Source organism: Rattus norvegicus, chromosome 11, assembly GCF_036323735.1.
Source record: "Rattus norvegicus strain BN/NHsdMcwi chromosome 11, GRCr8, whole genome shotgun sequence".
Lineage (NCBI taxonomy): Eukaryota > Metazoa > Chordata > Mammalia > Rodentia > Muridae > Rattus > Rattus norvegicus.
This window is the reverse complement of record NC_086029.1, coordinates 65,002,171-65,017,597: the sequence shown is the minus strand read 5'-3', so window position 1 is coordinate 65,017,597 and position 15,427 is coordinate 65,002,171.

Genomic DNA, 15,427 nt, shown 5'->3' with positions numbered 1-15,427 from the left:
AAATGTGGCTCTAAGCCACAGTGTGGCTGAGTCACCAGAGCCAAACCCTTCACCCTGACGCAAAAGTCTTTCTACAGCTTTGATCTTTTGTAGTAAGACATGAATTGCCCGAAAAGTCAGGTCCTAGCAGCTCCTCAGAGGACTGCACATCCTGCCACCATCAAACCCCAAACACACATATGGTTTCTTCCATATGTTGCAAAAGGTTCATTCTCACAGTGCCATCCCATAGTAGTTACCTCAGACATGTCCTCCCAAACACCCATGGCAGTAATACCATTCAGAAACAGAACCACCATTTTCAGGCATACTGTCTCAGTGTATTGTATATTTATATACTTATAATTTATACAACATATTAATCTCTCCCCTAGAAGAGATTACCATTTTGTGAAATCAGAAGGGGTACCATACCTTTTCTTCAAGATCTTTCAGAGCTGGGCAAACAGAAGGTGTGGTAAATAAATTCTGTTGCTACGAAAAAAATACCCTGACAAAGCAACTTAAAGAAGCGTTTATTTTAGTTCACCATTCAAGATTCACTCCATGTTGATAAGGAAGCCACTGCAGCTGGAGCTGTGCCACTCCGTCCAGGGTTTGAAGAAGCAGAGTGATAAATATCAGTTCACTTTTTTTTCATACAGTCCAGAATCCTACTTCAGGAAATGATGTCATCCACAGTGTCTGCATTTCCTCCCCTTATTTAACCTAATCAAGCGAATCCCCCAATCTCTCAGGTGAGCCTAGACCTCATCAAGTTGATTATCAAGATTAACCATCATCAAAGGTATGTTAATAGGTATCCAGATGTGATCTGAAGACAGAATTGCTTTGTAAGATTTGATTGTATTTGACAGCCATTTTGGTAAGGAAATGGTTAATCATCATGGAGGCAATGACTCCTGTGGCAGCCATGACAAGGCCATCAAAGGAGCTAATGGAGTCTCCTCCTGTTGCTGTGGTAGATGCAAAAGAGACATCAAGGGCAAGTATCACTGAGCAGCTGGCTGCCTAAGTCTGTCAGCTGGCCTTGGAAGCAGTCATTTTCTCTAAAGCTGGAAAGTGAATAGAAAGGTTTGTACACACTGCAGACAGGGAGATCCGGAGATGCCCTGTGTTACACTTGGAAGTTCTGGGGCCATGTACTTAATTAACTGTGTACATGTATGTGTGTAACACATGTGCACATGCAATAGCAATTAATGAAAAGGAGGCCCATGAACCTGAGGCAGAGCAGAGAGGAGTGGAGTGAAGGGCTAGACAGAGGAAAGGGAAGGGAGAAATATTGTGCTTAAAGTACAGTCACGAAATTAACAGAAAAAATTAACAGACCCTTCAAATACAAGATCGGAAATAAATGTCATCTTGCCTGATGCCTCCAACAGTGTCCACTCTGCATAGAGATTCCATGGCTCCCTGCCTTCTCACACCCCGACATCTTCAATGATTCAAAAGAACTCATCACTAGCAAGGCTTTTCTCGGTCATAACCCTAGACAACTTTTTAGTTCACTAAATCTCCTCTTCAGGGCCAAGGTACAAAAAGACTCCAATCTTTAAGAATGCTTTTTATATCCTTAGAGGGTCAAATATTCCAGGACAAGCAGAATGGGCATGCTTTGAAATTGACTGCAGAGTAACTGTCTGTGATTTGAACTTGTAGCGCTTCTCAGACTGTTGGTCATAACTCATAGCAGATCATATAATTGAATGGGAGGTTGCAAAATAAACCCTAAATGATTCCTGATATGCAACAACTAAAATTGGTTCAAAATCCAACATGTGCTGAACCCTTGTGTTTCTCGCAGCCCTCAGCTATGTGGTATCAGGTGATGTCACTGCAAGCCTTCATTATGAACACAATGTACTCTCTACACTGACCAGACTGTTTCAGCACCCAACTCTAACACTGCCCAACAGATCCTATCTCTGACTTAAGCTATGAACTCAGTGGTTCACTGCATATACAAAAATTTCTGTCTTACAGACATATGATTTAATCATGGAAAGCAAAGGCTTTTTAACATTTTAAACGTGTTTCCTCGTCGTTTAGGTTCAAATTAGTATGTTTTGAACTTGTATTGCATCAGAATATTTGGATTTTGGAATCTTATATGTGCAATGCTGAATTGAGTTCATGAAAAGAAGTTAAATGAATTTTGGCTTGGGGTTAGGATAGTATTTTCAACAATTTCCGAAATTGCCTCTATGCATTTATACAAAACAGCACTGACAATTATAAAATCAAAATATCAGTCCACTTGGAAAAAATCCTGCAGTATTACATGTTTAGCCAAGACTTAATTTATCATGTAAAAATAAGCAATAAGGTATATATATATACATACATATACATATGTATGTATATATATACATACACATTAGTATATAAATTTGCTTTACTGTCTGGAAAATTTGTATGTATACCAAAGAAATGTATTAAAACTCTCTGTAATTTATTTTTTATTAGTAATGCTTGATTTGTATGCTTATTATATATACTTAAAGTCTGGTGGGGAAAAATCCTGAGCTACGTAAGATGTTGTCAGATCACTAAGGGAAGGAGTCCATCGTATTGTAAGTGCATACATATACCACAAGTAATGGGCTTATATTCCCAGTCACTTATAACAGCACCCTGCTGAAGTGGGAAAGACATACTGTGAGGATACATATATGTAACACATACACACCTATACATATATATGTAGATGGAAACAGATAGATAGATAGGTAGGTAGATAGATAGATAGATAGATAGATAGATAGATAGATAGATAGATAGATAGACAGACAGACAGACATGGTTGGACTTGTTCTACACAGACAAGCTGAACAGCTTCTGGTGGACTATGGTATTTATTAACTTGCATATTCATAATTTAAAGGTATGTTGTATTTGTACATATTTATGAAATGCAATGTTATTTTTGTTTATGTATAATTTTGGTACTGGAATGGTAATATAGCTATTACACCCATTTTTTTTTGTGGTTGATACAACAGGTTCCCATCCCCCTTCACACCAAAATTCACTACAAAAATTTTGGGAGCAAAGCAAAAGCTTTTCAATGCATGCATTATGTCTGGCTAACACCCAAAGGAAAACAGGGCCAGGACAGACTGTTTTTTACTAGTTTATACAGGCCTTAAGCTTTAAATATGACCTACACAGTCACACTTGGAGTAGTTTAAACAGAAACAGGTGACTGCAAGTCTGGCTCTTTTGGTCAAGTGAGAGATTTGCACAATGACGATATTGTCACAATTACATTTCAAATAGGCCAGTGTTGCTCTTTTCCAGTAGTTGTTACCAAGGGTTATCCTGTGTGGCAGCACTATCTTTCCCTAATAAGAACACTGGGACCTAATGGTAGAATAGGACCTAATGAGCTGAGAGCCTGTTACCCAGTATCATCCCTTGGAATTGGGAATAGGGCCTAATTGGCGGCAGTCTTAGTGAACAAATCTTAACAGAAAGTCTCAACATTCCACAACTTTAATTTTGTTAGAGGTACAAAATTTTTCCTATAGGTTCTAACAAGACTGCATGCTATCTGAAGCTACAAATGAACCCAAAAGGAAAGACCCACTATGTCCAAGATGACAACCTGGGCTCAGCTTCAGCTGGACATTAACAGATTGAAGTAAGTGGGATTGCTGGCAGGTAGAGAAAAGCTGGCTCTCTGAGACCTGTGAAGCGGGTTTCTGCCTGCTGGAAAGGCCAGTTCCCTCGACTTGCCCCTGTGGTCACCTACCAAAGTTCATGCCACCTTGCAATCCCCTTAGGTCCCAATTGGCATGCACCTGTATGGATTTCAAAGTCTGCTAGGTCTTCTCACCTCCTCCTCTACCCTAAACTCCAAGGTTCTCCCAGTTCCCAGACTTCCCTCCTGTCAGCTTTTTGTCACTATAACCTACATTATTTTTCCACGCCCCATGACTTTTCCACACCCAACCTCTTTAGGCCTGATGATGGCCAGTCTGCTTCATCTTCTCTCCACCCCAGACTTTTTCAGATGCCTCTGACTGCTCTCTCTCTCTCTCTCTCTCTCTCTCTCTCTCTCTCTCTCTCTCTCTCTCTCTCTCTCCTACAATAAAAACCTCCACCTTAACCATAAGGTGATCGATTAATTCAACAGTTTCTTTACTGCACTCCTTACATTACCTGGTCTTCAAGTTATATTACAGCAAAACTCCTTTGGCTAGATTCTACTTTGTAAACTAAGTATTTCTTAAACAAGTTTATTAGTAAATTGGTAAGTCTTTTTGTCTTAGTCACTGTTCTATTGTTGCTTAAAGACACCATGATCAAGGCAACTATTGTAAGAGAAAGCACTGAGTTAGGGAATTGCTTAGAGTTTCAGGGGTTTAATCCGTTATCATCATAGTGGGAAGCATGGTACTTCATAGGCAGATACAGTGCTGGAGAGGTAGCTGAGAATTAAATCCTTATTCGTGAGCAGAGAGGGAGACTCTGGGCTTGACATGAGCTTTTGAAACTTCAAAACCTACTCCCAGTGACACCCTTCCTCCAACACTCCCCAATCCTCCTAATTCTTTCAAATAACGCCTCTCCCTGGTAACCAAGCACTCAAATAAATGAACCTATGCGTTCTAGTTCTCCATTCTAATTAAAACCACTACTCCTTTATTATATTAATTTATTTCTTCAAGTTTCTCCTATATTGAAATTAATTTATTAATAATTAGTCATTTATTAATTTATTAAAATTGTTAATCATACTCATCCCACCGTGCCGTACACTTGTAAAACACACCATCCTCCCCATCAAAGGATAAGGCTTTTCTTCTTGTTGACTCTCTATCCTCCCCAGTTTTTGGTAACCACGATTCCACCTTGAATATCTGTGAGATTAAGTGCTAGCCCCCATCTGTGAGTAAGATCATGTGATTTATCTTTCTGTGTCTGACTTAATTCACTTACTGTCCAATGGCAGGATTGATGTTTTCTTTATATGGCTGAATAAAAAGGCAGAATATTCACTGTATACATATGCCAGATTTCCTCTATCCATTTGTTCATTGATGGAAATCGAGTTTGATTTCCTATACTGTTGAGACTAGTGCTGCTACTGTCAACAGTGCCATAATAAATTGGTCTGCTCTTTTGGATACATTCCACATAGTGAGCTGGCTGGATCATATAGTTGATCTATTTGCAATTTTTTTTCCAGGAAACTCCATAAATTTCTCCACAAAGATTACCAATGTATGTCTATGTAGAGTACATGAGCTCCTTTCTTCACATCCTTTGCCTCTTGTGGTACTTTGTGTCCTTGGATAATATTGAGGACTGTAATTTGAGTTTGCCTCTGGGAGCTCTCCACAAATGTCCAAGGCTTGCAGTCTCCTCAGGATTTCCCCCATCACACCCCTTTGCACTCAGACACCAAAAGTCGTTTAAATGCAAATTGTTTTCCTGGAGGTACAGATCCTGTAATTCACTACTCTTTAAGCTTCGGTGCATTTATCAGCTTAGAAGAGAAGGTGCCAGGTCTTTGCATAACAGAAGCAGGGAGCTGTGTTTTAATAGTGACAAGTGGAAAGGGGAAGAGTGGGTTCTGAAATAGAAGGTGGAGCAGGAGACACTGGGGACAAGGTAGGGATCATGATGAAGGAAGGAACCGGAGAGCAGACACTGGGATGCCTTCTCAAACTGGCAGGTTGCTTATTCTTGGTGTTCCTAGACATGGTCTGTGAGCAGAACTGTTTGTGGAAACATCTGCTTGGATACAGATAAATTCCACTAAGGCCAAGGCATCACAGCCTTTGAGAACTTGTTCGTCTAAGAAACCTGTGAGCCATGTACTGGGGGCTGTAGGTGTGAGTGGCTATCAGAAAAACAAAATGGGCCAAATCCTACCCCATGGAGCTTGAATTTTACTGGGGTTATTCAGAGACAGCAGACATAGCACATAGGAGGATTTGCTACATTAAATGGTAAAAAAGTAAGGCTGATATTTTACTTTACTCTCTCTGTCTCTCTGTCTCTGTCTCTGTCTCTATCTCTCTCTCTCTCTCTCTGTGTGTGTGTGTGTGTGTGTGTGTGTGTGTGTACACAGATGTATATGTGTGCCCATGTATATGTGCATGCATTTGGATATCAAAGGTCAACCTTGGGTGTTGCTCTTCAAAAATAACTACCTTGTTTTTGAAATGGGGGCGGGAGAGTTAGTATCCCTCACTAAGACCTGGGGCTTGACAATTAGCACAGTGAACTCCTGGGATCCACTGGTCTCCATCTCTTCAGGATTGGGGTTACAAGTATACTCTACCTCACCTAACTTTTCATAGGTTCTAGGAGTTCTGACTGAGTTATCTGCCCATTCCCTGAAGCTGCCATTTTTAAATAAGATGGCCAGAGAAAGCTTTCTAGAAGGTGAAAGATAAATGAATGAAGAGTGAACAAGAATAGAGCAGCAAGGCAGTATCTCCTGGATTGAGGTTCTTTTTTTCACAAAGACAACACCCAGTCTTGATTTGTACCTACCAACCCATGAAACTCTAAGCAAACAGTTCATTGTTCATAGCCTCGAATATAGTTGTGTCCAAAGATTTCCAGATAGAAATATACAATTTTTTCACATCATGTGTCCTTTTCATAGTATAGTTAAAATATAAAATAAGAACAAACATGATTATCGAGTATGATGTCTGAATTTATTTCATGAGACTTATTTTAAAGTGGTTTTGTTCTTGACAGTGTGTTTCTGTAAAGCCTAGACAGACCTTGAATCCCATATCAGCCTCTGGTGACAACTGTTTCAAGTGCTGCTGTTAAGAATGTAAATTTAGGAAGCACTGTTGGATTCAATGTTTCACAAACACCAGCTAAGTTCATTTGATCTCTAGGATAGGTTAATCCTATTGTTTCTCTGTAGCTCTTTGTCTGGGTGATCTGTTGTGATTCAGGCTCTGCTTTCCTGACCTTGGTGATTGACCCAAAATCACTACTGATAGATACTGAGAGAGGAATTGAGGTGGGGTAGAACAGCCAGGAACAGGAGCCAAGAGACTACAGGTAGCTTTCATGGTGGGAACAGACTCTTGAGAGGCATTTAAAGGGGAGGAACAAAGGCTATTTGAATCTTTGGGGGTGTGGGGCATTCAGGGTGAATGTACATCATTGGCTAGGGCCAGGGTGTTGGGATGCCTCATTAGCATAAGGAGGAATTCCAGGTGCTGCTGGACATGACCATTTAAGGGGCTAGAAAGTTAAACTTAGCTTCTGGGCTACACATCCTCCTGGAGAGGGCAAATGTGGAGTCCATAGGCTACCTGTGCAGGAACAAGTAGACCTGAGGCATCAGGGAAGTTATCACATTCCTGCTGATCTCAGGATGAGATTTCCAGGGTTTGGTCATGACTAGTTGGACTCCACTCCTGGCACCGAGCTGCTCCAAGGCTCCCTGGTTCGTCCTTGGCCCCACAATTGTCTTGATTAAAATTAGATATTGAAGTGCTAAACTATTACTGCTTTAGAGTTTGTCTCTCCTTTTAAATGCAATAATGCTTGCTTTATATAATTGGGCACCCCGATGTTAAATGAATATGTATTGACAATAATTTCCTCATCGACCATACAGTGGCATTCTTTGTCCCTTTCTAAGTTTTTATTGGAAGTCTGTTTTATTTGATATAATCATAGCTGCTCCTGCTGGTGTACAGCTCTCCAGAATTGATGTAAAATGAACATCTACCTTTGAAGTGAATCAGTGCAGACAATCCAAAGAAGAATGTGCACATCTTGATAAATAGAAAGATTTTATTAGATGTGAATTTTGAAACGATGAGTGACTACATAATTATGTTCCCAAAGTCACCAACATCTGGTTACCAAACCCTTATTTTATATGGTGGGTCAAGTTTACAGATGAGTTGATGCAAACCTGGGCTCAGAGTGCTATTTAGTGTTAAAGCAGAAGAGGTGATTAGAGGCTGAGTAAGCATAAGGTGTAGACAAATCCAGATATTGGGAAAGTTCTATGTTAGTGATGTTAACTACTGCTTATCGGGACTCTTTTGATCTAATGCTTATTGGGGCTTTTTTTGAGCTCAGCAAACAGTGCCCAACCATAGAAGAGTAGCTTGCTCGACAGAGGTTTACTGCAGGATGGGAACTCTGACTAGAATTCAGAGAACTGGTCACAGTACACCTGCTGTTTGTGCCACTTTCATGGTACATCTTTTTCAATCCTTTGACTAAAGGATGCCATTACAGGTGAAGTAAGTTTCTCCAGCACTGGTAGTGCTGAAGACAAAGGATTATTGGGATTTGTTTGTGAAGATAATCTCTTGTACTGAATGGAAACATCACCTGTCAGTAAGAGGCTGATTGATTGGTCAATGAGCTGAGACAAAATTAAAAGGCGGGACCTCTGGTAGGGAAAAAGGATTAATGGAAGAGTCAGGCATGGCTATTCACCTTGAGACAAAGAAAGAGACGGTTGTATGAAACTGAGGACCAGGTAACCAGCCATGTGGCAAAACATAGAATAAAATAAATGGGAGATGAAGATAGCAGCTGGTCAGGGAACAGAGCCAGAGCTGTTAGCCTCAGCATTTATTCATATAGAAGCTTGGAGCTTTTATTTCAGGAATCTTGTGTACAGGTGGGAAAGCCACAGTTACGTTTGTTGGCAATTATCTATTCCAGGCTTAGGGAAAGATGCTGCCTTAGTGAATAATGTATAGAGTGATGGAGAAAGCCACCTGATGCCCTCCTCTGGTTTCTATATACACACATAGGCACTTACACTAACTTGCACATACATGTTTATACATAGACATACATACACACAGATACAGACACATTACTCACTCACTTACATATGTACATAGATACATAGTAAATACCCAACTAGGTTATTTCAAAGGCTTATCTTCAAGCCCAGGAGGTCATTCTTTTAGAATAAGAATATAATTTAAACCTTCATAAAGTCCTGAATTTCATCCTTAGCACAATACATATACCAACATTCTTTCTTTTATCTGATCAGTGTTGATGTAGAAGGAGCTTTCAATTCTGCTTTAACTTAAGTCTAGTAAGTTCTTTGCTTCCCAACATTTTTATTGGCTCTGCTTCATCATCTCTCTTTGTTGATTCTTTCGTTCATATCAGGATTTATCTATTTATATTCTCATATTTCATTAAGTTTCTTTAAAATTATTTTTCTAAATTCTTCATTGGGGTATTTGTCAACGTTTTTTGTCTTTTAATGTCAGTTAATATAGACAATGTGCTTGTTGGAGAGCTTGTGTTCTTATTTAGGTTTCTTGTATTGCCTTCGTGGTATGTGTGAATCTGGTCAGTGTCTTGCTCATTTCCTACCTTTCTTAGGCTTTCTGCAGGTGATGTGAGCTGGGCATCATCTTTATTTGCTGTGTTGGCCTTGGGTCCAGATGAGGGGTTTACTGACATATCTCTAACTGATCTTTTGGCTACTTTGTAGGTTTTTTTACTTCCACCCTTTTCCACCCATTTTCTTCCACCCTTTCAACCCCCTCCTGAGATAATGAACAAGAGGAAGTGGACAGGGCCACCTTGACATTTTCTGAGAGTATATGCAGCCTGACTGTCTCAAGGTAGGCTTCCGAGATGCTAAATGAGTAGAGAGATGGTGCGTAGTAGTTTCTGGTTTACTCAAAGGACTGAGAATATGAAATTGTTTGAGATAATTCATTAGAGTCTTTGTGAAATTACATAGGTGTGGTATCAAGGTGTCTTTGTGCATCAAGAGTCCTTTTTCCACCAATAAGTAGGGCATCTGTCAGTATTCAAAGGATGTATCAAAAAAACCAAGAAACAGTTGAGCAACCCTGTCTAGTAGATAAGCTCTCTGACACCCTTTTAAGACAATGGGAAGCCAATCCAACCAATTCAATAAAATATCTCTTCATTTAGACTGGTCCTGAAAAGTAGAAAGTAGATTGGTGAGCTCAGTTCCTTGACAAGGCTACCATGCTGTTTTTGTACTCTTCTGTCACATATCTGTACATTCCCTTCACTCCAATACTCTGATTCAACAATGCTGTGAGATGGCTATTGTCTCTGCCTGTTCTTTGGTTCTTGATGGAGAAAAGTTTGCTAAGAAGTTTTCGTCAACCAACTTTCTCTTCTGATCCTTGACTTCTATCCTACTTAAACCACTGTGACTTAGGGTGTGTCATTTCCTAGCTCGTCAACTTGCAAAAATAATTTTGTTATTGTTGTTCTCCTTTGGGAACTAATACTGGAATTATCAAGAAATACCCACTATACACAACCCTTCGTGGTCTAAAACAAAATGAAAATTTCTGAAAAGATAGCTAACTATATAGAAATATAAAACAAATGTTACCTCATGCCATTCCGAAAAAAGATAGATTAAGGCAAACTAAAAATAATGACAGAAAATTAAAACGCAATTTGTGCAAATAATAATTAGAAGCTGCAAAAGAAGAAGTACTCCAAAAAGAAAGAAGCACAATAAAAAACCAGAAAATCCAACTCATTTGAAAAGCAATAACTGATGGGCATTTGAAAAGATGTTTAAATTAGTTAATAAGAAAATAAAATTAAGATGATAATGAAATATGATTTCATACCTGTGGGACTGTCAGGTATGAAATCATATTTAATTAGTACATAAAATATGAAATAAATGAAGAATTTTTTAAATTTAGTAATTCAAGAGAGAGAACACATTCAGAAATGATTAATGAAATTATTAATTGTTACTGCTTCTTTGGAAAGTAATCTAGCATCTTCGAGTTTTACATGCCAATTCCCTTTGATTTAACATTACATTCCTGGGACATTTTCCCAAGTAAAGAAAAACATGAGTAATGACTCATGTATAACGATTTGATTCTAACATTTCTCATAATGGCAACAAAATCTAGAAGCTTCAGAGGAGAATTATTGAACAAATTATGATCCATAAGTTTTGTTCAGTTGTAATTATGATTATAAAATCATAATGAGATATCACATGGCAATTAAAAAATAAATTAGAGTTGTAGCAGTTAATTCATTTTTGAATAAGAAAAAGCAAGATCTAGAGGCCTATATATAATTGATTCTACTTTGTTAATTAATTCCTGGCCATGTATTGGTATTTACCTGAGCAGATACATATGGAAAATATGTTGAAGAATTGCAGATTGTTAACATGAACTGTGCATTGGATGGGTAAAACCACAGGAAGGATAGTAGGCAGACAGTAGAAGAATGCAAGACTTGCTCTGGACTGTGGAGAGAGAACAAAAGCTAGCCAAAACCCACTAATAGTTTAGACTGTTTGGCTTACTTATATCCATTATAGTAATAGGGACTATGTATAGATAATATCATGTTTATTTATAGAAAGACACACTTATGTCCAATCCTAGTTTATAATGAAAAATATTGACCAACATCTTTATTCCAAACAATTTATTATATAAAAATGGATATTTATTCAAGAAAATTAGAAACATAGACATGTGAAATTGTTTTTAAAAAATCCACAATCCCATCACTCCTGGATAAGCACTTGTAAACTTTATTAGTGTTTATTATTTTTAAAAACATAGTAATATTATATACTTTATATCTGTTTCATAAATGATTCTCACTTAATTACCATAAATATCTTCAGTAATTAATTCTTTCCCAGAAGTACAGGATTGCATACTCTAAAAAATACAAACATATTAATTTGAATCTACACAAGTCTTTCAAAAGTGCTCTCAAATTGCAACATCAAAAATGTCAAGAAAAGTCAAGCACCAGGGAAGAGAGAGGATTCAAAAGCGTTCTTTATAGATTGGTGGCAAAGTTATATACAATATATCCCTGTTTATCCCCTTCGGCTCCCGGATACATTCTGACATAATATATAACACTGACCATTTAGTCTGAGTAAGGAATAAGGAAACAACTGTACTATAAACAGTGTTTGAAAGAAAATTAGAAACTCTGTGACTTTGAAGGGATTTAGTAACTGTCTGTAGTCAACTCTGCGCAACGACGTTGAATTTGCACTCTGTGTATTACAGAATTTGTTCAACTGTACAATGATTTGTGGTGATCATTTGGATGTTGCAACTGTCCACAGAATATAATTCTCAGCTGTTTTTCTAAAGAAATGGATCACTCACTTAATATTCAAGTCCCCATTTTAATTCATCTTCCTTGTTCAATCCAGGGAAGAAGTTATTCTGACTTATAGCTCATGGGTAGTAATAATGATACCACAGCGGCCACATTTAGCTTCTACTCCACCAAATGCCAAGTAGACACATTAGCTTCTCTTGGTAGTTTCTTTTTCTAGGTAGATTTCTTTTACCAGAGTTTCCACCATTTTCCTCACTGTATATACTCCTCTTCTCTCCATATGCCCTTGGGGTTCTGTAGTTCTAGATCTCTCTTCCTGATGAGTCAGGTACAGAAACACATGTATGACTGCTGGCCCCCACCCCTCCGGGCTTGTCATCTGAACACTGAGTGTAGTTAGTCTTCTTTACACCTGAATTTTTTTTTTGACCCGGAGAGTTCACTGAAACTCATGATAAACTGCTTTATTTGGATTGACCAGTTTCCAACTGTCTTATTGTAACTGCAAATCACTTTCCCTTAGCTCTAAGCACACATTAAAGCAGCCTAGACAATCTCGAAAGATAATTGGAAGGCATTCAAGTCTTACATCCTACAAACCAACAGCAGCCTGAAGGCTGGCGCTCTCTCATATTGCCTAGGATTTCTATGAGATGAACGCTGACTGTCAATTTAACCATGCCATTAAATAACGTTCCTGGAAGCGATGAAGACCATCTTGAGTGGATTGTCATATTGGATCATGTTGTTAAAAACTGATGAACTGATTGTAATTATGCACCATTATCTGCAGCATTTAATTCTGCTCATTCCTGACCTCCTAGCTGTTACAGAATAAACAGATTGAGGATAGGAATTGCTCTGCTATCTTTTCTCTTCTTTCAGACATAACAGAATATAGTGAATTAAATGGATTTGGAGAATAGTTGTGGAAAATTGGCCCAATGTAGTGAGCAGTGGTTCTGTGAAAGATACCTGTAACTAGAAGACTTTCACTTTTTCATTACTTCTCAAATTTATTATAATTTCTTTTTTTCAGAAAGCTTTATGCCCCCAGAGAGACAATTTCAGGCTTCAAGTCGATGAGAAATGATTCAAGCTCAAGGCTGTAATGGGGTAGTTCTTCCTTTGGTAACACTCGGTGCCACTTGCTAATTCACGTGGGTACTTCAAGGCACAGAACATTCGATAGATGTTGGAAGGGATGGACAGCTACATGTTCTCATGGATATACAGAACATATTTTAAAATTTCATGTGTAAGTGGAAGCAGAATTTAACAGATTTACCAGAATCATTGTAGATTGCAAAGATTACAAGCCCAGCTTTCCAACAACTTCAAATCTTGTTTTCATTGGGTCAGAGGAGATGACTCAACTCATCAAAATAGGACTTGAATTTGGTTCTACAGAACCCACAGTAAAAATTCAAGCACTGTGGCCTGTGGCTTTGACTGTGGCTTGTGACTTGTAGCTGAGGTTGAGGCTGTGGCTGTGGCCTGTGGCCTGTGGCTTTGACTGTCGCTGTGGCCTGTGGCCTGTGGCTGTCACTTGTGGCCTGTGGCTGTCACTTGTGGCCCGTGGCTGTGATTGTGGCTTGTGGCCTGTGGCTATGGCTGTGGCTTGTGGCTTGTGGCCTGTGGCCTGCGTCTGTGATTGTGGCTGTCACTTGTGGCCTGTGGCTGTGATTGTGGCTTGTGGCCTGTGGCTATGGCTGTGGCTTGTGGCCTGTGGCTGTGGCTATAGCTATAGCCTACACCTATAACCCTAGCACTGGAGGGGTAGAGACAGATGGAACTCTAAAGCTCATTGTTCAGTTAAATTAATAACTTTAAGTTCAGTGAGAAATCCTATCTTAAAAAATAAAGATGGATAATTATAGAGAAAAGACATTCCCTAAATATATATTAATAAAAAACAAATACACAAATAAATAAATGCATGTTTATTGAACTTAATTGAGTGCATAATACTCTAATTTTACTCAGACGCATATCTGAATATCTGTGAACATGTTAGTGCTTATTTATAATTCACATAATTATCCTGATAATATAAAATTCAAAGGATAGAAAAACAATTTATATAGAGAATTATATAAACTATAGCATAAGTTTATATTTTATATGACTGTTCAATTCACTAAATATATTTGTATATTTGTGTGTATTTGTGCCTAAACATCAGCAGTCACAAATAGATGATATTTTATTCAAATTATGCATCAACAAGTTTAAGGAATATTATTACAGCTAATATTTAGTCTCTGACTGAGGTATCTATTGGGATTATGAAGGGAGAACATATTTGCCTTCAATATTAAATTTAAAAAGTGTTGTCTTAAATTCCAGCTTTATTCAACTTGCTTTTATAAGTCTTGTGTCAGCAACTTTTCTTGGACTCAGCTATATCCTTTCGAAGCCTTCAGTAAGGCTATACTGCCATTAACAGTAAATGCAAGACGATCATCTATTTATTTCCCCACAATATAATGATTGGTAAGGTCTAGAGTTACAAGGATTTGCAGATATTGGGATAAAACAGTTCCTATTTCTTGGCATGTACTTTCATCAAAATTAAACAACTTGTAAAATTTTTCCTAGCCATTTCAGTCTTCTTCATATAGTCAAGCAGTTGGTTTTGTATATTCGTTTTATATCTAGATTTTCACTTCTGACCCAACATTGAGCAGGAGGTGTTGAAGAATTTTTAACTGAATAAATGCTTAGTGTAAGAAATATTGCATCATGCAGTAGTTAAGTGATACTTATATCCATAACTGCAATGGGAGTGGGCCTCTAGTTAGCAAATGAACCATTGTGAAGAGAAAGAAAAGCAAAGGAATCCACTAGAGAGCGGAGAGAGTCGGGTGTTCCAGAACATGAATGGCAGTACAGACTGAAACTCCCCTTTAGGAACTGCTTCTGCAAGATGTACGCTTCCTAAGGGGCCACACAAGAAAAACCAAGAGATTAGGCTGGGAAGAGGAAGAGAGCTTGGATGGAGGCCAGAATTTTGGAGTATAAACTACATTGCCTGGAGACCTAGAATCCCAATACTAATTACTCATCAAAGGGAGACTTTCCGAAAATAATTTGTGCCATGTTCTTGCTTTGTAATTCAATTTGACATTTTAGCATTCCTCTTAAAATGAGATAAAGCTACCTTTAGCTTCCGCATCTACAGACATCTAAGCTTCTATAAATAAATACGATGCATACCTTATAGCCACGTAAATGGTGGTAGCTTGTGCATGTACATGAAATACTTAGGAGCTTTGAGTCAGTGAACCTTTCTCAGTGAAGGTGGTAATGGGACTATAGTGTT